Source organism: Anomaloglossus baeobatrachus, chromosome 1, assembly GCF_048569485.1.
Source record: "Anomaloglossus baeobatrachus isolate aAnoBae1 chromosome 1, aAnoBae1.hap1, whole genome shotgun sequence".
In the NCBI taxonomy this organism is placed as follows: Eukaryota; Metazoa; Chordata; class Amphibia; order Anura; family Aromobatidae; genus Anomaloglossus; species Anomaloglossus baeobatrachus.
This window is the reverse complement of record NC_134353.1, coordinates 485,247,638-485,269,784: the sequence shown is the minus strand read 5'-3', so window position 1 is coordinate 485,269,784 and position 22,147 is coordinate 485,247,638.

Below are 22,147 nucleotides of genomic sequence, written 5' to 3'. Positions count from 1 at the left end.
AGTGGGGTCCAATTGCTGGGACCTGCACCGATCGTGCAACTTTTATCCCCCATTACACTGGAGCTCGTGTCCGACTCGACCCCTGATCCATTCATTCCCTCAGTGGCTGCGAGCGCTGCGCTTGTTATTATCCGGCTGCTCCACAGAGAATGAATGGAGCTGCGGTCACACATCCCACCCCACAGAGGATGAATGGAGCTGCGGTCACACATCCCACCCCACAGAGGATGAATGGAGCTGCGGTCACACATCCCACTCCACAGAGGATGAATGGAGCTGCGGTCACACATCCCACCCCACAGAGGATGAATGGAGCTGCGGTCACACACCCCACCTGCTGCTGCAAAAAGTTCCCCAATCTTCCGATCGGTGCGGTTTCCACTGGTCTGGTTCCACCGATCAATAAGTTATCACCAACCTACGCTGTGGATCGGTGATAACTTGTTTTCACCAAAGACCCCATTACTGCAAACGACTATAATTGTACATCCCAGTTATGGTGCACAATATAAATGTGCAGGAGCCGCCTGTGTATACAGTCAAAGCAACACAATAATGGGGATAACGCTAATGGGTGTTTATATTTAGCTGTAGGGTGGGCCCCTGAAGTCAATTCTCCTGGTGGGCCCCAGACAGCCCAGTCCGCCCCTGTCGCAGCGTGTAAAGCCCCTTTAGAGTCAGTAGTGTTGGTGTGCAGCATTACCCTCCATACACTCTTCCATCTGGAGACTGGTGAATATTTGTCTTCTGTTTCCACCATCACACATTACATAATTATCAGTAATGATCGGCCCCGGTGTCTGTACTGGATGTGACCAGTCATTCTGTGGGGACAGAGGCCTATAAAAGCCGCACTATAGTTTCCAAAATAGTGTTACATGTTGGATAAACCCTTCTCTAGTCCTGTGTATTCTGACAACACTGCTCTATAGACAGATCAGGCTTTTTTTTTTACATATACAGTATTTATACTGAGGACCCTCCTGTACTATCACCACATATAGGCTATGTGCGCACGCTGCGTTTTTTTCTGACCACAAAGATGCAGCGTTTCAGGCCCCAAAAAAACACACAAAATTGCATCCACCAGAAAAAAACGCATCAAACAAACCGCATGTGTTTTTGCTGCATTTTTGTCCGATGCATTCAATAGGTGAAAAATGCAGAGAAAAAGGCAAAAAGAATTGACATGCTGCAGTGGTCACCACAAAGACGCAGCCAAAAAAACTGCAATGTGCGGACAGCCAAAATAAAATCTCATAGACTTTGCTGGGGAAGGAAATTCATGCAGTTTTGAGACTCTGATGAGTATTTACATATAGCCTAAGATAATGACACTGGGGGTACAGGATAATGACACTGACACTGGGGGTACAGGATAATGACACTGACACTGGGGGTACAGGATAATGACACTGACACTGGGGGTACAGGATAATGACACTGACACTGGGGGTACAGGAGAATGACACTGACACTGGGGGTACAGGAGAATGACACTGGGGGTACAGGAGAATGACACTGGGGGTACAGGAGAATGACACTGGGGGTACAGGAGAATGACACTGGGGGTACAGGAGAATGACACTGGGGGTACAGGAGAATGACAGTGACATTGGGGGTACAGGATAATGACAGTGACATTGGGGGTACAGGATAATGACAGTGACACTGGGGGTACAGGAGAATGACAGTGACATTGGGGGTACAGGATAATGACAGTGACATTGGGGGTACAGGATAATGACAGTGACACTGGGGGTACAGGATAATGACAGTGACACTGGGGGTACACGATAATGACAGTGACACTGGGGGTACACGATAATGACAGTGACACTGGGGGTACACGATAATGACAGTGACACTGGGGGTACACGATAATGACACTGACACTGGGGGTACACGAAAATGACACTGACACTGTAGGTACAGTATAATGACACTGACACTGGGAGGACGGGATAATGACACTGGGTACAGGATAATGATATTGACACTGGGGATACAGAATAATGACACTAGGGTTACATGATACTGACGCTTGATACTCGGTGCAGGATAAAACACTTGGGGTACAGGATAATTACTCTGGACACTCAGTTCTTTTCCTCAGCACCCAGCTTTTCTATATTCTGATAGCCATCTTTTGTCTTTAGCACCCAGCTTTCCCATGATATCAGAGAATGGGAAAGCTGGGAGCTGGGGAGCTGGGGACAAGACGGATATCAGAACATAGAAAGGCTGGGTGACGAGTAAGAGAGCCTCTTTCTCTCAGCTCAGCACCCAGCTTTCCCAATCCCATCCCATGCTCTGACTGCTGCTATCCCTCTTTCCCTAATCCTTACTGATATGATTACTGTGTGGACTTCACTCATGTCATACAGCAGGGACTGGTGCACACACCCTGCACCCCCAAATCACGCACACCCAGCACCCCCAAATCACGCACACCCTGCACCCCCAAATCACACACACCACGCACCCAATGTCCTGCATATCTCATACAGACTGGCTGTACCCCAAATTACTCCTCCTCTCAAACACACTGAAACCCCATGTTCTATACAAATAGTATCCCTTAACACCCCTGTGTCACAGCCTGGACCCCTGATATGCCACTCACACACCCCCCCCCATATCTCTCACCAGGCACATCTTCCTCGGTATTTCCTGCCCGGCTTCTCCCACACGGTCACATGGGAATGACATCACCGCAGGTCCTCACTGCTCCACCACTGAATGCAATGCATCCTTTTTGCTGAAGCCGCTTCTGCTCTGCCCCTGCCACGCTGCAGCTCATAAGCTCCGGGTGCCTCCAGGTCAGGAGCGCCCCTCCCCCCCCTCCCACAAGCCAGACCAACGCTATGTGTGTATATATGTGTGTGTGTATATATATATATATATATATATATATATATTACACGTTTTTCCAAGCATGGCGTTAAGCGTGTGGAAGGTTTGAGGGGTGGAGCCTGGGCGGAGTCTCAAGGGGGCCCAAAAATGTTGCCAGTATGGGTCCCTGAAATTCCTAGAGGCGGCCCTGCTGCACAATATGAGGTGCGCGCAGGACCTGCAGACTTCGCCTCTCATACTCAGATGTACGCGTGTCTTTGAGGTGCACAAACAGAACAGTGCGGCGCCAAGACTGAGGCAGAGGAGCTCCTCAGCCCCGCACCGACTTCCGTCATCCCCAGGGCCACACGGAAGAAAAGGACGAGCGGGCACCGGGTAAGTGCTCCTGAGGAGCCCAACATGACATGGAGAATCATTTTAGATGCAGGGACCATTGTGGGGAGAAGCGGTGTTACTTTACAAAGGACATTATCTGAGAGTGGGGGACATTATGGTAGAAATTTAATTGGGACATGATAGGGCAATGGGGGAAATTCTTGGGCAATGGGGGACATGATAGGGCAATGGGGGACATGATAAGGCATACCTCCCAACTTTTAAAGAAGGGAAAGAGGGAGAAAGTTTGCGTCGCGTGGAGCGCAGTGCAGCAGTTTTTTAGGCCACGCCCATGGCCACGCCTCTTACCACACCCAGTCAGCAATGACAAACATTGTTTTAGAAACAATAATTAAAAAAATATACATAGATTTATTTCTAAGTAGTAAATTAAAATATAAATGCAAACTTGGCCGTGTTACTTTTAAACTAGAATATTTTAAACCACAAAATTCTGTTTTAAAGCCGATCTGTCCCCTAAATCTGCCCCATGTACAAAACTGCAGACTTCATGACAGATCCGCTCTATTAGATAAAATATCTGTAATAATACTGTGCTTTAATGGGAGGAATTAGTGAATACAGGCAACTTACTGTTCTGATTGTTCCAATTGTGGAGACACGGGGGTCAGTGGGTGCTCTCGTCCGCTGATCCGGCCGCCTTTAGAAAGACAGCAAGGCTCAGGGCTCATCCCAACTGAACGCCTGACATCCTTAATCCCTCCCTCTCCTCCTCAGCTGTGATCTGACGGCAGGATCAGATCACAGTGTAATGGCTCACGCTCACAGCACAGCAGGAGCCGAGGGTCATTAGCATATCGCATCACATGTGATATGCCAGTGTGACCTCAGCTTGGTATGTGCGCATGTTGCGTTCTGTGCAGTGTGGAAGAGAACACACCCTCTGGCAGACTGGACAAATGTAAACACTGCGTTTGTAAAAAAAAAAACATTTTGGATGCATTTTCCATGCGTTTTCCATGCGTTTTGGATGCATTTTTGACAGTGCGTTTCCCTGTCAATTCAGCTCTGCTACATGCCCGCTGACAGCAGACACACAGAGTTGCGCGATGAGATTGAACTCAGATGAACTTCACCCGACTTCATTGTCATCCCGCGGCTCTGTCTGTGTGTCGCGTCCTGGTTAGCGGTCACACTTGAAGGACGCACCGGTGACCACAATTCCCGAGTGACTGAAGGGAGCAGCGCCATCAGCGGTGCCGTTACTCAGGTTACCCGCAGCCAGCTGGAGTCCTCCACCTGAGACCGCAACTCACCTGTGATGTCATCGCTGATCGCGCAGCTCACTTCAGTCACTCGGGCGACTTGCTGTCACAGTTGGAGGATCCAGTGGTGGCCGCGGGTAACCTGAGTGATGTCATCGCTGATCGTGTGGCTCACTTCAGTTGCTGCGTGGAGCTGACAGAGAGCAATTGTATTCTGTGGCCGCTCCTGTCAGCTTCATGTACAGAAGCTGGATGCGTCGCGGGACCTCATGTGGATTACATCGGACCTGGGGGGGTATTTGGGGGTTTAATAAAATGGTAAAAGAGGGGTTTTTTTGTCTTTTATTCCAAATAAAGGATTTTTGGGTGTATGTGTTTATTTTCTTTAACCTACAGGTTAATCATGGAAGGTATCTCGGGGAGACGCCTGCCATGATTAACCTAGGACTTAGTGGCAGCTATGGGCTGCCATTTACTCCTTATTACCCCGATTGCCACCGCACCAGGGCAATTCGGGATGAGCCGGGAAGAGTCCCAGGACTGTCGCATCTAATGGATGCGGCAATACCGGGCGGCTGCTGGCTGATAATGTTAGGCTGGGGGGCTCCCCATAACGTGGAGCTCTCATCCTGAGAATACCAGCCTTCAGCCATGTGGCTTTACCCTGGCTGGTATCAAAATTGGGGGGGACTGTTTTTTTAAATTATTTATTTTATCTATTTTACTGCACGATATAGACCCGCTCACTGGCGGCTGTGATTGGTTGCAGTGAGACAGCTGTCACTTAGTGTGGGGGTGTGTCTAACTGCAACCAATCTTAGGCGCCGATGGGCGGGGAAAGCAGGGAATATGAGATGGAATAATGAGTGGCCGGCATTTTCAAAAGAGGAAAAGCCGCCGGAGCAGTGTGACAGCCGTGCAGCAACAGAGAGAGAGACCGACCGACGGACAGAGAGTGACAGACAGAGCGACCAACTGACAGAGAAAGAGACTGACATCGACAGAGAGAGACTGAAAAGACCTGCGTTTTGTTTGTCAGAAAAGCATGCAGAACGCAACAAAAATGCAGTCCAAGTGCATTTTGGTTGCGTTTTGACCCATATCATTGATTTCAATGGGTGGAGAACACAGCTACAACGCACAAAAGAAGTGACATGCTGCTTTTTTTTCCACAGCGATTTTTGGCATCCAAAACGCTACGTTTACAAATGCAGCGTGCGCATTGAATTTTCGGACTTCTCATAGACTTTGCTGGGGAAGCAGAACACATGCAATTTGGCACTGAAATGCTGCAGTTCAAAACGCAGCGTTAACATGGGGAAAAAACGCAAAGTGCGCACTTAGTTGTAGTTCGCCGATGCATCGCGACGAGGAAGGAATCCTCGCAGCGAACTACAAGACCCAGGAGGCCGGCGATGGAACGGAAGGTAAGGTGAGCATAATATGTGTACCTTCCTTTCCATCGCCGACCTCCTGGGTCCTGTAGTTCGCCGCTCAAGGCTGTGTATCGGTAACCATCGGAGATGAAGCAGGAACTTCCGCTGTCAGACGCTACTCAAAGGCAGCGCGCTGACCAATCAGAGGCTCCTGTCTTTGACGTCAGCGCTCTGGGTGCGGACGTTCCTCCCTCGTCGTCATGGTTACCTGATACACAGCCCATGCTAGCGAACAGCAAGTCCCAGCAGGCCGGCGATGGAACGGAAGGTAAGGTGAGCTTATAATATGTGCGTGTGCATGTGTTTGTGTGTGTTTGTGTGTGTTTGTGCATGTGTGGAATGGCACAACAGGGGACCAGGATGGGACATTTAACAAGTTGTGGAACGAATTGTCTGCATTGCAATGATTTCCTATACATACACATTACTGGGTCCTGTGGAGCCTACATACTGACAGTGGTGGCTTGTGGGGCATACATACTGGCCCTAGGGATGCTTAGCGCACAGGCTGGCAGCGGTGGAACACGCTGAGGGCCCAAGATGGCAGCACTGCGGGGGAGCGCCGAGGGCACAAGCTGGCAGCACTGCAGGGGGGCACTGAGGTCACATGCTGGCAGAACTGCGGGGAGCACTGAGGGCACAGGCTGGCGAGGTGCTGGGTGGCGCTGAGGGCACAGGCTGGGGGGCACTGATGGCACAAGCTGGCAGCACTGGGGGGCACTGAGGACACAGGCTTGTGGGGCGCTGAGGGCACAGATTGGCAGCACTGGGGGGGGCACTGAGGGCACAGGCTGGCGGGGCGCTGAGGGAACAGGCTGGGGGCACTGAGGGCACAAGCTGGCAGCACTGGGAGGCACTGAGGACACAGGCTGGTGGGGCGCTGAGGGCACAGGCTGGCAGGGTGGTGAGGGCACAGGCTGGCGTGGTGCTGGGGGGCGCTGAGGGCATAGGCTGGCATGGTGCTGAGGGCACAGGCTGGCGTGGTGCTGATGGCACAAGCTAGCGTGGTGCTGGGGGGCGCTGAGGGCACAGGCTGGCGTGGTGCTGGAGGGCACTGAGGGCACAGGCTGGCGTGGTGCTGGAGGGCGCTGAGGGCACAGGTTGGCAGCATTGCAGCAAAAGAGCCTGAGAGCTCCTCTGGCTGCTTTCTCTGAGTCCCGTTTGTCTGCTTTTTCTATTGCAGGCACAGGGGGGACCTGAGAAGACAATTGCTGGACTCTCCCCTGCTCCCCCCTCCTGCAGGCACACTGCTCCCCCCTCCTGCAGGCACTCTGCTCCCCCCTCCTGTACTCACTCTGCTCTCCCCTCCTGTACTCACACTGCTCTCCCCTCCTGTACTCACACTGCTCTGCCCTCCTGCACTCACTCTGCTCTCCCCTCATGTACTCACTCTCACTTATTAAGGGGGCGGGTCGTGCGGCGTCATAGCGACGTCACACGGCAGGCGGCCAATAGTGGCGGAGGGGCGGAGATGAGCAGGATGTAAACATCCCGCCCACCTCCTTCCTTATGCATATCCTACGGAAGCCGCAGTGACGCCGGTAGGAGATGTTCCTTGCTCCTGCGGCTTCACACACAGCGATGTGTGCTGCAGCAGGAGCGAGGAACAACATCGTACCGTCGCGTCAGCGTAATTATGGATTACGCCGACGCTGCACCGATGATACGATTACGACGATTTTGCGCTCATTAATCGTATCATCTAGACTTTACACACTACGATGTCGCATGCGATGCCGGATGTGCGTCACTTTCAATTTGACCCCACCGACATCGCACCTGCGATGTCATAGTGTGCAAAGCCCGCCTTAGTGCCACATGAAAGGCACCAAAGGGTGCAAAATTACAAAATGCTGGAGAGTGGGACATTATGTGTCTTCCTGCCATTATAATGACAGAAAAGACTGATATAAAGTGCACAAGCACAAGAAAATCACCAGAGCGCTCTAAGCTGTGTAAAGCAGTAGAAAATGGCACTGGAGTGAACATGTGACCGCCTCATGTAGGTTGAAGCTATGGATCCTGGGTAAATTTATGTATTTTCCCTCCTTCAGTTTTTTTGCAGTACACAAAAAAAAAACGGAAGGCACACGGATGACAAACAGATGACAAACGGACCGTCTACGGAACAGAAACGGATGCCACACGGATGCACCCGTGAAAAAAAACGGACTGTTTTTTGAAGACCACAAAAATGGATCGGTCGTGTTAATGTAGCCTTATTGTGATCTGCCGTTTATAAACAGCAGGCAGAAATAAGTGAATAACGCCCCCCAGCGTCAGAAAATCTCCGGGGTTTCAGGGCTAGCTGAGACCCTGGAGATCATGATTCAGGACGTTTTTTCCGGTCCCCGCTCACGTGATCACAGGTATACACCGTACACCGATGATCACCTTACAGTAAATGACAGCGCCGGTAAAAAATTATTTATCTCCCATCTGGCATGAAGAAACATGATAAATCTCCTCCCCGGTCCCCTCCGGTCCCCCGGTGTCGCCAAAGTGCCCCCCTGATGCCCTCCCAGAAATCCAAGATGGCCGCGCGCACAGCAGCGCGCCGGCCGCATTCACCCTACTTCTCTGATTTCTGTCGCATGTGCCATGACAAATGCGACAGAAAACTCCTCCCCAGGCCCTGCCAGGTCACCCCCTTTAACCCCACCGGTGTTCCCCGGTGTCCCACGGTACCTGTGCAGCGTTGATCCCCCCACGGCCCTCTCCTTCACAATAGACGCTGCCGCATGCACAGAGCGACTGTCAGCTCAGCTTCCTGTGTTCAGACACAGTGAGTGGTGGTTATGCATCTGTAAGCTAAATGGGCGGCACGGTGGCTCAGTGGTTAGCACTGCAGTCTTGCAGCGCTGAGGTCCTGGGTTCAATTCTCACCAAGGACACCATCTGCAAGGAGTTTGTATGTTCTCCCGTGTTTGCGTGGGTTTCCTCCGGGTACTCCGGTTTCCTCCCACACTCCAAAGACATACAGCGCTATGGAATTAATAACGCTATATAAATGAATAAATTATTATTATTACTGCAATGCCCTGCTCATGAGGTAAGGAACATAATTGATCAGGAGAGCTATATACTACATTTCCAAATGGAGGGATTTGCTTTTATAGTTTCCCTGCTGAACGACTACCAAACATGAGTCTGTTATACGCCACAAGAAAACACATCTAAGTAGCAAGCTCTGTTGTTAAGTATTCATTCAGCTGGATAACTGACCTTAAAGGGGTATTCCATCTCCAAGATCCTATCCTCAATATATAGTAGGTGGAATAGCAATAATATCAGCAAATACCAATATTTGGAAATGTAGAATAGTTCTCCTGATTAGGCATGCCCTTACCTCATGAGCAGGGCATTGCAGCTTTGGTAGCAACCATTACGACATGGACTCTGCTGCTGTGGACCCGGGGAGAGTGAGTGCAGATTCATTGCACCCACACTCCTCACATGAAGGGTCTGCACTCCTAGAAAATGGGGGATACGTTCCCTGAGTGTCTCCCCTTAAATATTATAGACGGTCCAGAGCCGTCGTGGGACGCCTTTATTTTTTTTCTTACAATAAATTGGTGAAAGAGGAAATGTTTTGGGGACTGTTTTTTCAAATAAATTTCTTTTGTCGATTTCTTTTTTTTTTTGTTGTTAGTACTGACAGTTTATGATGTTGGGTATCTAATAGACGCCATGACATCACAAACTGCTGGGCCTGATCTCAGGTGACTTTACAGCTAGTATCAACCCGATTTATTACCCCGTTTGCCACTGCACCAGGGCACGGGATGAGCTGGGGTGAAGCGCCAGGATTGGCGCATCTAGTGGATGCGCTACGTCTGGGGTGCCTGCAGCCTGCTATTTTTAGGCTGTGAAGGCCCAATAACTATGGACCTTCCCACCCTGAGAATACCAGACCACAGCTGTCCGCTTTACCTTGGCTGGTGATCCAAATTGGGGGGGACCCTACTTTTTTTGTGTATTTATTAATATTTATAAAATAATTATAAAAAAAGAGCCTGGGGGGACCTCCACATTGGATCCCCAACCACGGTAAAGCTGCCAGCTGTGGTTTTCAGGCTACAGCCGTCTGCTTTACCCTAGCTGGCTATCAAAAATGGGGGGACCCAACGTCATTTTTTTTTAACTACTTTTTAAATAGAAAAAATTAATGGGCTTCCCTGTATTTTGATTGCCAACCAAGGTAACGGCAGGCAGATGGGGGTGGCAACCCATAGCTGTCTGCTTTATCTGCGCTGAGAATCAAAAATACCGCAGAGCGCTACGTCATTTTTTTTTAAAGATTTATTTTTACAGCATTGTGATGTCCAGCAATCAAAATACAGGGAAGCCCTTTTTGTTTTTAGTTATTTAAATAATTAAAAAAAATATATATTGGCTCCCGCTGCATTTTTTGTATTGCTAGCTAAGGGTAATCCAAGCAGCTACTGGCTGCTAACCCCCACTTCTTGGTGTTACCTTCACTGGCAATGGAAAATCCAGGGAAGCATTTTTTATTTTTTTTGCCAAACAACTACAAAAAAAGGACGTGAGCTTCGCCATATTTTTGTATGCTAGCCAGGTATAGCAGGCAGGTGCTGGAAGAGTTGGATACAGCGCCAGAAGATGGCGTTTCTATGAAAGTGCCATTTTCTGAGGTGGCTGCAGACTGCAATTCGCAGCAGTGGGGCCCAGAAAGCTCAGGCCAACCTGTGCTGCGGATTCCAATCCCCAGCTGCCTAGTTGTACCTGGCTGGACACAAAAATGAGGCGAAGCCTACGTCATTTGTTTTCTAATTATTTCATGAAATTCATGAAATAATAAAAAAAGGGCTTCCCTTTATTTTTGGTTCCCAGCCGGGTACAAATAGGCAACTGGGGGTTGGGGGCAGCCGTACCTGCCTGCTGTACCTGGCTAGCATACAAAAATATGGCGAAGCCCACATAATTTTTTCAGGGGGCAAAAAACTTCTGCATACAGTCCTGGATGGAGTATGCTGAGCCTTGTAGTTCTGCAGCTGCTGTCTGTCTGTATGGAGAAGAGCAGACAGCAGCTGCAGAACTGCAAGGCTCAGCATACTCCATTCAGGACTGTATGCAGAAGTTTTTTGTCCACCAAAAAAATGACGTGGGCTTCGCCATATTTTTGTATGCTAGCCAGGTACAGCTGGCAGCCACAGGCTGCCTCCAACCCCCAGTTGCCTGTTTGTACCCGGCTGGGAACCAAAAATATAGGGAAGCCCATTTTTTTTTTTAATTATTTCACTTATTTGATGAAATAATTAAAAAACAAATGACGTGGGCTTCGCCCTATTTTTGTGTCCAGCCAGGTACAACTAGGCAGCTGGGGATTGGAATCTGAAGCACAGGTTAGCCCGAGGTTTCTGGGCGCCTCTGCTGCGAATTGCAGTCCGCAGCCGCCCCAGAAAATGGCGCTTTCATAGAAGCGCCATCATCTGGCGCTGTATCCAACTCTTCCAACAGCCCTGAAGCCGGGTGGCTTGTTGGGTAATAATGAGTTAATACTAGCTTTGTTTTACTAGCTAGTATTAAGCCAGAGATTCTTAATGTCAGGCACGTTTGACCCGGCCATTAAGAATCTCCAATAAAGGGTTAAAAAAAAGACACCACACAGAGAAAAAATACTTTAATAAAAATAAATACACAGACACATTAGAGACTCCATCTTTATTACCCCCTGTCAGCCCTCCACGATCCATGGTCTTCTGTCTTTCTCGTTCAACAAATGCAGCTCTGCTCCATCACTGCTGCATGGGGGAAGACGCTGCTTCCCGTGCAGCCTTCACTCCGTGAGAGATCAGTGCTGCTGGCTGTTAGCGGTAACAGCGGTAACGCTGACAGACGCGTTACCATAGCAACGGTGCTCCGTCATGTGATTCCCGGAGCCGCGGTTAGCGGTGACGTCACCGCTAACTGCGTTGCTATGGCAACGGTGATCTCCGTTAATGACCGGCTGTGTCAGCTGGTCCCTAACGGAACGGGGAGTCGACCGTGTGCTAGAGCATGTCGCCGGTACACGGCGATACACAAATGTGTACCGGAGAGTGCAATGACAGGACCTAGGACAGGACATGACGTCAAAGCCATGTGACCAGTCTGTAGCCAATGAGATAATAGCCACGTGACTGGTCACATGGCTATTTTGACGTCACGATAGGTCCTGCATCACTGCTGGCAGTGCTGGTCACCGGGAGGATTCAGCGATCATCGGATGGAATAGCGGCAGGAGACAGAGTGCAGGAGGGATCGCGGGGACCGGTAAGTGTTATGGCAATGTTTATTAACTGTATGTGCACATTTATAATGCGTTTTTATGTGTTTGTGATTGCCTCCCATTATTTCCTATTGGTTCGAGTTTGGTTCGCCGAACTGAACTCGAACGAGACCTCCGTTCGACGAACCGAACTCGAGCCGAACCACGTCCGGTTCGCTCATCTCTAGTCGTCAGTAATCGGAGAATCATCAGTAATCTGAGAGCCCTGAGATCCACGGAGGAAGGAGATGGTTCTCAGGGCTTCCAGCGGCCACAGATTACTGACATGGCCGATATACTGGGTCGTACAAATCGATTTGTACCAACTGTATTCTGTGCGCCTGGAAGTGCGATGATCGGCCGGTCTAGAAAGACCATTAAATGACGGATGATCACCTGGATGTGGACGATCAGCGGTCGTTTAACAGACATGATCGGCCATTGTAAGTGCACTGTGCGGCCCACTGCCTATAAGACTGTATGCAGATGAGAACAACTGGACTCATCATTCCCATAGCTCACAATTACTGGCTGATTGGCCACTAGTGATACACTTTAGATTAGGGCTACACAGACAGCGGCATGTACGGGCGACATCTAGATCATGCATCTCATTGCTACATTGAAAGACAAATATTTCCAAATGTTTCCAAATGTGTTTGATTTTCTGTTTTTCTTTATTGCAGGAAAATAAAGGAGATGACACAAAGTTATATTTATAATATTCTACCTTTTATTACTGGCATATTTACTATACTTATAAATGTGAGGTTCTTAGTGCACAGTTTAACCAAATTGTGCAAGCCCATCTGCCAACGACAAGGCGACCTCATCAGATGGGGCCCTACACTAACCTATTTATTGTATTTATAATAGTCTTATTATTATCCTAGTAACCTATTAATTACTATTACAATATTATTATACTTATTATTACTATCATTACTTTAGTACTATAAGATCACTAGAATTAAAACTGTTGATCCAGAAGAAGGTGAAAAAAACCCCGGACACATTCAGCCAATTTGTGTCAAGGGGAAAAATTCCTTCTCGATCCCGGGAAAAGGCGATCAGTCTGAGGACCCTGGATCAAACCTGACACTACCTAGTAATGTATTATGTTTTTATTATATTATTCCTAATAATAATGCAATATTACAATTTGTATTTCTATATTAGTATTAATATATATTTTTTAAATACTATTTATGTTTTATGTTGTTATTATTATTATTATTATTATTATTATTATTATTATTATTATTATTATTATTATTATTATATTATTCTTAATAATAATGTAATATTATCATTTATATTACTATTATGTTTTTTTAAATACTATTTTAATTCTTTCTAATATTATGAATATTAGTACTAATATTTCTATTATTTCTCTATTTACTATTAATTAGATCCCTATTCCTAAAGCTGTTGATTCAGAAGAAGGCAAAAACCCCTGAACACATTCAGCCAATTTGTGTCTCAGGGGAAAAATTCCTTCTCGACCCCGGGAAAAGGCGATCAGTCCGAGGACCCTGGATCAAACCTGACAGTACCTAATAATGTATTAAGTTGTTATTATTATATTATTCTTAATAATAATGTAATACCTATTAATTATTTACTAATTATTCTAGTCATTATAATAAATACTGTAATATTATTATTAGTTATGCTATGTTTACTTTGTTGCTATTTTACTGATCTTATTACTAATTTTTTAATATTATTGTTATTATCCTACTTTTTAATATTTTTTTTTTAGATATTTTTGGATTATTGCTATTTTATTATTACTATTATTACTAACATTTGTATTGATATTTTACTAAAATTATAACTTAGATCCCTATTCCTAAAGCTGTTGATCCAAAAGAAGGCAAAACCCCCCGGACACCTTCAGCCAATTTGTGTCTCAGGGGGAAAAATTCCTTCTCGACCCCGGGAAAAGGCGATCAGTCCGAAAACCGTGGATCAAACCTGCTGAAATTATTTTTATGGCTCTAATTATCATTATTATACAATTAATGATTATAATATTAGATACTATATTACTGCTTCTATTATATGTCTTTTTAATGTTTTTACTACATTTTCAACCTATTTCTAAACCTAATAATTACTATTTTATGGTTATTATTAATTATTATTATTATACTTACCAGATTTTATGCTGCTGTATGTTGGGGCCACAGTCCATCAGCGTCTCATCACTTTGAAGAGGTTGGTCCATATGGTGTTTTTTATTTTACTGAGGTTGGTGGTGATTTTTTTGAATATGGAAGACTGCCGGCGGATCATCTGTGTCGGCTGCTTCTTAACTTGTTGTCTCTTGGCTGGCTTTTTCTGAAGTCTTTGTCTCTTTGCCAGGTGAATCTGAAGTCGTTGACTCTGTGGCGGCTGGTCCTGATCGCGTTTTCTCTTTGCTGGCTGGTTCTGATCGCGTTGACTCTGTTCCGGCTGGTCCTGATCTCGTTGTCCCTTTGCTGACTGGTCCTGATCTCGTTGTCCCTTTGCTGACTGGTCCTGATCTCGTTGTCTCTTTGCCGGCTGGTCCTGATCTCGTTGTCTCTTTGCCGGCTGGTCCTGATCTCGCTGTCTCTTTGCTGGCTGGTTCAGAGTGCTTGTTGTGGTATTTTGCACCATTCTTCTATTAGCTCCTGAACCTTTCTTTTTTTTCTTCTTGGTGTCTTCTTTCTCATCTTCTTCAAAGTCTTTTACCTCCCGATATTTCATTGGATCGGATATCACCACTTCATTCCGCTGCTGTGGTGTCTTCTTGGTATCTTCTTTCTCCCTTTCTTCCTGGTCTGTGACCTCCATTGGCTCTGCTATCTCCTCTTCATTCAGCTGCTTTGGCGTCACTGATGGCGGCTTTGGCGTCACTGATGGCGGCTTTGGCGTCACTGATGGCGGCTTTGGCGTCACTGATGGCGGCTTTGGCGTCACTGATGGCGGCTCAGGTCTTTTTTCGTATAACGGAAACGGAAGATATTTTTTCTGTGCTTCACGGTTGGTCGGCATCAGGCGCTGAGAAAAAAAGAGCTAGTTAATTGTCTGCTGAGACATTCCTTTACATCTATGGACAGAACACGAGGACATTATATGCGGTGTGATCAGTCACCTCCATGTTGAAGATCGGTGATGGCAGGAATCTGGTGCTGTAGATGAGCAGTTGGTTTTCCGCCTCCTCCCTTGTGCTGGGACAATCTGGAGAGAAAACACAAGCAGATAATGGGATCAATCATACAATGTCCAGAAATCCTTAAAATGACAGGAAAATTCCTTTAACCCAAATCATCGTGACCTGCTGGATTCTGACTGATTCTGTGCAAAGAAAATCACACAAATTACTATGGAAAACTATTTTCTAAATGACAATGTCCTGTAATTCTGTGCTGGACTAATACATGTTCTGGATTATTAAATGCTGGATTATTGGAATGACACTTTATTCTCAGATTAAGTGGAAATTGTTATTATATAAAATAATAATCTCACATGATACGTATCCAGATCCGAAGATGCAGTGCCGGCGGCGGTAGACGTCCTAAATAAAACAGAATCTGGTGAGTGTCCACTTATCACTCATCAGGGATGGACAATAGGACGAGGGTCCGTGTATAATAAAGCTGCAGACCTCCATAGAGCGGCTGCTCGCTGCCATCTTGTAAATGTCGTACATTGACAACTCCATTTGAAAATCTGTGAATCCAAAAAAGATTTAGTCACAGATCTGATAGAGATCAAACACCGCAGCTTCCCACACATATTCATAGTTAGCGTCCCCCCCCCCCCCCCCGGTATCATACTCCATTACACCCATACATGGAGGCAACATGAGCAAATCCAGTCTATTCTGGGTGTTTGTAGAGTCTCCAGTATAGGTAATACCACATGGAAAACATTGTACATAGGATTGTACTGGAGCCTGTAAATAAAGATATATGGCAGACATGGATTTCTATGTTCTTCATGCAAATAAAAACAAGTAACCCCACAAGAATGACAGCGAAAGTGACTTCATTACCAGCACATAGAGCCTGACCCCCAATAACAGTGCCAGGACACTAACCCCACTGACATTAGTGGTAAATAATGCCCCAATAAATAATACCGGCCGCAGTGTCCTGTGTAACCTAAACATAATCTTCTGCTTTCCTGCAGCCACTAGGGGGAGCCCAGTGCACCAGTAAATACAGATTGCACTGATAGCGCCCCCTAGTGGCCGGTGACAGCAGCCGTTGTGGCAGAATTCTCGGTTCTGCCCGGTGTTCTCTCCTGTTTTGAGTTTAGATAAAATGATAAAATCATCAGCGGATTCCAGATAACAGGAAAGAAGCATCGAGGAGAGGAGATAAATCAGTGTCCGGTCATCAGGGGATGTGATGGCGGCACTCACCGATATACAACTCCACTCGTCACTGTCTGTAAAACACTAAGGAGAGCGACAGTTTGTTTGTGTTTATTTCTTCAGATTCAAATCCAGCAATCTTATTGGCTGCTGACCAGTGTCATGCAACACGCAGAATTTAAAGGGACAGGACGCTGTTATTTCTTCACAGTGCATTTCATATAGACGTGCTATAACTCTGCTTAATATATGAAGCTGGGGAGATAATCTGGGGGAGCAGCTTTATGTTTTCATACACAGCAATTAAAATGTCACTATCGATATCGTCAGAACATTATATTCTACATATTATTAGAGTATCGGTGCATGAAGGAGTTAATTATAAATTATATTATTTTCAATTATCTCTTCCTGAACAGGATATTTTACACAATTTCCTTTTTTCTCACACGGCTGATGGCTATTTCTACATTACTGACATGTAACTTAATGACCCTGACTGCGGCCGAGGTGTCAGCCTGACCCCAATATCATCACTGGGGTCCATTGGTTGCAATAAGTTCTGAGCTGATGGGGCTGAGGGAGATTTTCTGATTCATGTTCAGTTTTTCATCTGCTGCAGTTTCCTTCTCTGCATGTTCAGCGCTTAACGTCGCCCATTTCTTGGTGAACGACAAATCTTGAAGCCCCGTCTGCTGTGAAATTGTTGCCACGTTTTGCTGTGCTCTGTCTTGGCATGAAATTGTCTTCATCAGCCTCACCTCTGCAGTTGAGTTTGACTTTTCCTCACTCAGTTTTTCTCTATTTACTCACACACCTGACTATAATCCCTCATAATTAGTGATGAGCGAGTACTAAAAAGCTCGGGTGCTCGAAGCTCGGGCCGAGCCTCCCAAGATACTCGTGTACTCGGCCCGAGCAACGAGCCCAATGTTATCCTATGGGAGACCCGAGTATTTTTGTGAAATGACCCCCCGGCAGCATGTAGAAACCCTAAAAATGTCACAAAAGTCTCAGAAGAGTGCTCAAATGACATGGCATCAGCATGGGGAAGACCCCTTGAAGCATTTATCACTCAAAAGTCACAGCTGTGAACAATTTTGTCCAAGTTTTACGCCATTTTTACGGACTCACCAGAAAACCTTCCAAAATGACACCAAAATGATTTTTCATGGCGGAAATGTTAAGGGCACATACCCAATAGTGAGATAGAGCTGGTGTATGTTACTTTTTGAGATTAATACATGAAAGATTTTACATGAAAACCTTGTGTGGCACTCCGATGTCCAAAACGCACGTTTTGTGCTTTTTACTAGCGATGTCGGTCTTTTTTTTTTTTTATTCTATCTCCCTCAGTCCGTCGGTCTGTCTCTCTCTGTCTTGTCTGTCCCCCTCTCACAGTCTGTCGGTCAGTTCCCCCCCCTCTCTCTTACTTACCGTTCCCCGATCACTGCCGCGGCGCTGCACAGCTGTTCAAACTCCGGTGGCTTTTCCTCTTTTGAAAAAGCCGGCCGCTCATTAATCAATCTCCTATTCCCTGCTTTCCTGCTTTTCGGCGCCTATGATTGGTTGCAGTGAGACACGCTCCCACACTGAGTGACAGCTGTCTCACTGCACCCAATCACAGCAGCCGGTGTGTGTATACTGTGCAGTGAAATAAATAATTAAATAATTAAAAAAAACGGCGTGCGGTCCCCCCAATTTTAATACCAGCCAGATAAAGCCATACGGCTGAAGGCTGGTATTCTCAGGATGGGGAGCTCCACGTTATGGGGAGCCCCCCACCCTAACAATATCAGTCAGCAGCCGCCCAGAATTGCCGCATACATTAGATGCGACAGTTCTGGGGCTGTACCCGGCTCTTCCCGATTTACCCTGGTGCGTTGGCAAATCGGGGTAATAAGGAGTTAATGGCAGCCCATAGCTGCCACTAAATCCTAGATTAATCATGTCAGGCGTCTCCCCGAGATTCCTTCCATGATTAATCTGTAAATTACAGTTAAAAAACACACACACCCGAAAAATCCTTTATTAGAAATAAAAAACACTAACAAAGTCCCTCATTACCAATTTATTAACCCCGATAAACCCTCCATGTCCGGCGTACTCCACAGTCCTCCAGCGTCGCGTCCAGCTCTGCTGCATGGAAGTGACAGGAGCTGCAGAATACACCGCCGCTCCGGTCACCTCCACGCAGCTAATGAGATGAGTATAGCGATCAGCTGAGCTGTCACTGAGGTTACCTGGATCCAGCGGTGGATGCAGCGGTGGCCGCGGGTAACCTCAGTGACAGCTCAGCTGATCGCGCTACTCACCGCCGCTCCGTTCAGCTCCATGCACCAACTGAGGTGAGTATAGCGATCAGCTGCTGTCACTGAGGTTAATCGCGGCCACCGCTGGATCCAGCGGTGGCCGGGAGTTACCTGACTGACAGCAGCTGATCGCGCTATTCCCTTCATTAGCTGCGTGGAGGTGACCGGAGCGGCGGTGTCTTCTGCAGCTCCTGTCACTTCCATGCAGCAGAGCTGGACGCGACGCCGGAGTCCGTGGAGTACGCCGGACATGGAGGGTTTGTCGGGGTTAATAAATTGGTAATGAGGGACTTTGTTAGTGTTTTTTATTTCTAATAAAGGATTTTTCGGGTGTGTGTGTTTTTTAACTGTAATTTACAGATTAATCATGGAAGGAATCTCGGGGAGACGCCTGACATGATTAATCTAGGATTTAGTGGCAGCTATGGGCTGCCATTAACTCCTTATTACCCCGATTTGCCAACGCACTAGGGTAAATCGGGAAGAGCCGGGTACAGCCCCAGAACTGTCGCATATAATGTATGCGGCAATTCTGGGCAGCTGCTGACTGATATTGTTAGGGTGGGGGGCTCCCCATAACGTGGAGCTCCCCATCCTGAGAATACCAGCCTTCAGCTGTATGGCTTTATCTGGCTGGTATTAAAATTGGGGGGACCGCACGCCGTTTTTTTTAATTATTTATTTATTTATTTTACTGCACAGTATAGACCCGCCCACCGGCTGCTGTGATTGGGTGCAGTGTGACACCTGTCACTCAGCGTGGGAGCGTGTCTCACTGCAACCAATCATAGGCGCCTGTGGGCGTGGAAAGCAGGGAATATGAGATGGCTGTGTACAGAGCACAGCGCGCCGGCCGGTATAAAGGCTCGGTCACGCTGTGCAGGCCGGCCAATCACTGCAATTCCACAACTAACAGGGCTGTGGCATTGCAGTGGTCTGCCAGCCAATCCCTGCATGAGGGCTGGCTCTCAAAAGAGCGCCAACATGCAGGGATGAAGACCACGAGTAAAGCACGAGTATTGCAAAATTACTCGGTACCCGCCGAGTAGCCCGAGTACAGTGATACTCGTGCGAGTACCGAGTAGTAACAAGCATACTCGCTCATCACTACTCATAATCCCTGACTTTGTGTTATGGGCAGCACAGTGGCTCAGTGGTTAGCACGGCTGCTTTACAGTCCTGGGTTCAAATCCCTCCAAAGCCAACATCTGCAAGGAATAACAAAAAAGCTCCGGCACACCACTTTGTTTGTTATTTATTGGACTTATTTTCTCCAGAGCACCCGACTATATAGTTGAGCCAGGTCTACTCTACTATTTAACATCTGCAAGGAGTCTGTATGTTCTCCCATGTTTGCATGGGTTTCCTCCAGATTCTTTTTTTTATTCCAACACTCTATGACGTCTATGGATTATCACACCTTGTACAGAGGTGAACAGAACCTGGGCAATCATCAATCAGAAGTTCCCAGTGGAGCACAGTTTTTACAGCAGGGCAATTTTCTATGTACAGAGTCACTGGGTAACTCTCCTTCTGTAGAGTGTAAGCTCTTATGGTCAGTGGGGTCCCTTCTCTCTTTCCAGTATAGAGTGTAACCTCTTATGGTCAGTAGTATCCTCTCTCTTCTGTACAATGTAACCTCTTTTGGTTAGTAGGATCTCTCCTTCTCTCTCTCTCTCTTCTGTAGAGTGTAAGCTCTTATGGTCAGCAGTGTCCTCTGTATACTGTAGAGTGTAAGCTCTTATGGTCAGCAAGTTCATCTTTCTCCTGTAGAGTGTAAGCTTTTATGGTCATCGGGGTTCTCTCTGTCCTGTAGAGTGTAAGCTCTTATGGTCAGCAGTGTCCTCTCTATACTGTAGAGTGTAAGGTTTTATGGTCATTGGGGGTTCTCTCTGTCCTCTGGAGTGTAAGCTCTTATGGTCAGCAGTATCCCCTCTATACTGTAGAGTGTAAGCTCTCATGGTCAGCAGTTTCCTCTCTATACTGTAGAGTGTAAGCTTTTATGGTCATTGGGGGTTCTCTCTGTCCTGTAGTGTGTAAGCTCTTATGGTCAGCAGTATCCCCTCTATACTGCAGAGTATAAGCTCTTATGGTCAGCAGGGTCCTCTCTGTCCTGTGGAGTGTAAGCTCTTTTGGTCAGAAGGGTCCTTTCTGTCCTGTAGAGTGTAAGCTCTAATGGTCAGCAGTGTCCTCTCTATACTGTAGAGCAGGGTCGGACTGGGGTGTCTGGGGCCCACCAGGGGAATTGACTCCAGGGGCCCACCCTACAGCTAAATTTAAACACACATTATCGTTATCCCCATTATTGTGTTGCTTTGACTGTATACAGAGGCAGCTCCTGCACATCTATATTGTGCACCATAACTGGGATGTACAATTATAGTAGTTTGCAGTAATGGGGTCTTTGGTGAAAACAAATTATCACTGATCCACAGGTTTGGTTAGTGATTACTTATTGATCGGTGGAACCAGACCAGTGGAAACCGCACCGATAGGAAGATTGGGGAACGTTTTGCAGCAGCAGCAGGTGGAGTGTGTGACCGCAGCTCCATTCATCCTCTGTGGAGCAGCCAGATAAAAACAAGCGCAGCGCTCGCAGCCACTGAGGGAATGAATGGATCAGGGGTCGAGTCGGACACAAGCTCCAGTGTAATGGGGGATAAAAGTTGCACGATCGGTGCAGGTCCCAGCAATCGGACCCCACTGATGAATATGTTATCACTTATCCTTAGGCCACGTTCAGTATTTAGTTAGTATCTTACATCAGTATTTGTAGCCAAAACCAGGAGTGGGTGAAAAATACAGAAGTTGTGCTCGAGTTTCTATTACACGTTTCCTCTGATTTTACCGCTCCTGGTTTTGGCTTCAAATACTGAGGTAAAAAACTCACTGAATACTCAACACATGCACGTGGCCTTAGTAAAGTTGATTACTTGTTTTCACTGGAGAACCTCTAAGTGCATATTTCCTGTAGTGTAATAGTCACAGGACAGGGTTGGGTTAAATGTTTAAGTATTTAATTTCTATTGGAAATAATCTCCCCCCTTTATATAAAGGAAAAAGTGACCTCCATATACAACACAATCCACTATACCAAAACCAATAATACCACATACAAGGGAGAATTCCTGCCACACCGTGACCAGACCACATATTACCACCAATCAGTGACCAAATACAGCCACATATAAGGGAGAAATACTGCCAGACCGTGACCAGACCGCAAATTGACCGAATAATACTACATACAAGGGAGAAATACTGCGACACTATGACCAGATAACAAACTACCAAAACATAGTGATCAAAAGCAA